The 3,191-nt window shown below is 40.8% G+C and overlaps 1 pseudogene; it reads right to left on the bottom strand.

The window, feature by feature from the left end:
* Positions 1-140: 140 nt before the first annotated feature.
* LOC115871022 lies at positions 141-2,628 on the bottom strand (annotated as a pseudogene).
* Between the last annotated feature and the right edge of the window lie 563 nt (positions 2,629-3,191).

Raw genomic sequence — 3,191 nt, 5'->3', positions numbered from 1 at the left:
ATCTATCTATCTATCATCTATCTAATCTATCTATATTTCATGTAAACAGGTCACTTATTAGCATTCTCTCGATTATACAGTGCGGTTTCCGGAAAGCGCACTCTCCTCGGTGGAGGCAGCAGGCCAAGGGGAGTTTGCCCCTACTTCTTCCACTCATTCTTGTCGTAGATCCACTTAGCAGAGAAGCCTTGGATATGGGGCTGACCTTCATCTCCAGCATCCTTTTGGTCTGCTTGTTCACCCACTCCTACTCGAAGGTATGCGGGATGGGGCTGTACATGTAGTGCTTCTCCCAGATGAAGACAAGGGAGATTAAGCTGATGAAGAATATGGCCACACCCACCACTGTCTTCCACTAACTGGTGCCTCTGTTCATCTCTGCGAAGCTCTCATTGAGCTTAATGCGGTACAATTCAATCTTCTTGTCCACAGAGAGCATGTTCCAGGAGGCCTTCTCTGCCTTCAGGGCCTTCTGCTGGGCAGAGAGGCTCCTGACATAGGCGATGTCAGCAGAGAGTAGCCCTGCTGGTCCACGGAGGCTGGGAGATTGTAGTCTTCTGACTTCCCAATGCTTTGTGGAATGAAAAAGTTGGAAACAAAGAGAAAGGCGCAGTAGTTGTTCAGTGTCTCAAATCTGTTGTTGAGAGGTTCTTGACATCCAGATGGGATAGACTCCAGGTTGTATTTTGGCTTTAGGCCTGGACTCATATATGAGCAATTGGTGCTGTGTTCCACAATCAGCCCCTAGCCTAGTTTTAGCAGCTGACATTGAGTTTCTCAATTGTGTTGTCCCATAGATGTAGTCAATTTGATTTATGTGAATTCCATTTGGAGAAGTCCATATGTATCGTCGTCATTTATGCTGTTGAAAAAAAGGATTTGTTATGAACAGGTCATTAGTCTCGCAAAATTCTATCATGCAATTTCCAGCTTCATTTCTTTTCCTAAGCTATTTTCCAACTACTGTTCCTTCCTTTTTGTTTCAATCTTTTGCATTCAAATTGCCAATAATTATCAATGCATCTTGATTGCATATTTGATCAATTTCAGACTGAAGATGTTGGCAGAATTCCTCGATTTCTTCATCAATAGATTTCGTTGTTGGTGCACAAATCTGAATAATAGTTGTATTGATCGGACTTACTTGAATGCAGATAGATATAATCAGGTCACCGACAGCAATGTACTTGTAGATAATCTTGAAATGACCTTCTTGAGGATGATTACAATGCCATTTCTCTTGATTGTATCATTCCCAACATAGATTTTCTCATTCAAAATGGCCCATGCCAGGCCATTTCAGCTCACTAATGCCTAAGCTATCAATGTTTGACGTTCCATTTCATTTTTAGAAAACTTCCAGTTTTCCTAGATTCATACTTGGTGTCTTCAAAATTCCATTTATTATGTTCAACTTTTCTTTGAAAAAGAAGCACATCCCTAGTCATATTTTGAGTGCTTTCTGAACCCATGGCCTCAAAGTTCTGCTTCTATTCATTAGGTCTTCAGTATATGATAATGTTTCTGTACTACACATAAAGTTTTCATTGGTTAATCCCTTCAAGGCAACAGCCTATTCCTTCTTTGTAGCCTGTTCTTTGTCTGGAAGCTCCACTCGAAGAAAGGTCACTTTGGGTGACCTTGCCGGCATTTGAAATATCAATGATAGAGCTTCCAGCATCATAGCAACACATCAGACACCACATTAGGACACATTGACAGACAAGTGGTGGTCCTTCTTTGTGTTGTTACGTTAGATGCTATGTTAGTAAAGGTGGACTAGAGAAAGAATTTCATAGACACTCATATGCATAGAAGTAAGAGGTTTATATACAAGAGCAATTTATTGTTGAGAAAACATCCCAACCCAGTCCAGAGCAAGTCCAAAAGTCCAATATTAGCCCATATGTCTGATACTAATCTATAAATTCCTCTTCAGACTCACAGAACACATGCAATGACACAGAATGCAGGAAGATCACAAGCCAGTAGGTGCAAAGTCTTGTGGATCCAGTGGCATTGTAAGCATCTCAGCACTGGCAGGGGTCTCCACATGGCTTCTCCGGGTCCAAGGTTTTGACTGCATCAGGGTAGGTCCATGTGGCTTCTCCTCAGGGATGTCTCACAGGGTGTCAGCCTTGCCAGTAGAAAGCCACCAAGGAAGTGAGCCACGAGAGAGAGTGTGTGTCTCGTGCCTCTAGGGAGGAAATACAGGAGTTCCCAGAATTTTCAGGAGAAAGCCCTGCCCACACAGAGGTCTCATTGGCTATGACCTGATTGACAGACTAGATTCCACCCCTTCACTCTTAATCCTCTGAAGTCCCAAATTGACACCAGATTATGTAACTACCACAGATGCCATGGATTTGGTTTCTACACATAGTGATCCTATGCACAACAGAGTGAAACTCTGCCCAGTCCTGCACCATCTTCTTAATTGCTCATTGTTGCAGCCATTGTGTCAATCCTTCTAATTGAGGGCCTCCCTCTTTTCTACTATCCCTTATTTTGCAGTCTGATCTTAATCTGAAGGCCTTGTGAAACTGGATTATTTTGGGTCCTCCTGCAGGAATTTCAAGAGCCAATGATGTGGTTTACAGCATCACAGTCACACACAAACCACCGCATTGCGACTGATTAAAATATGTTTACCTACATTTATAGTCACAAATGAACAAACACCTTAAAGGGGGTACAGAATCTGGGGGGTAAGAATTGGAGAAGAGAGAAGGCCCTAAGGATGGGATCATGAATGTGCATTGATCTAAATAAAAATCATGCAAATAATTTTAACTAGCAATCATTTCTGGAAGATCATTTTAGTACCCTCACATTCAACATAATCTTCAAAGTGAGAAATGATTATTTGAGAATCAGCTAGAATTGATATTTTCAGAGAGCTGTCTACAATTATTTCTTCTTTACGATTTTGGTCATCCGTGATGGTTCAAAACGTGTGAAGTTATAATTTGCAATTGTTTTTCTCAAAAAATGGTTTTTCTTTATACGTCTCCACTGAAATGCATGTGACAAGTTTCCACTGACAGAATCTAACTAAACTTCTTTATTCTTATCCCTACAGGGTCACCAGTTTTGATAATTTGAATATGTGCTTTAAGCTATTGTCCATCCTTAACTTTATATTTATTTCTACAAGTTTTAATTATTTTTTCATACTCCAGTTTTCCATA

Source organism: Echinops telfairi, unplaced genomic scaffold, assembly GCF_000313985.2.
Source record: "Echinops telfairi isolate 266 unplaced genomic scaffold, ASM31398v2 ScPeMD7_3533;HRSCAF=4204_0, whole genome shotgun sequence".
NCBI classification, from domain to species: Eukaryota; Metazoa; Chordata; class Mammalia; order Afrosoricida; family Tenrecidae; genus Echinops; species Echinops telfairi.
Note: the sequence above shows the minus strand (reverse complement) of the source record. Positions and strands in the feature narration are given on the sequence as shown.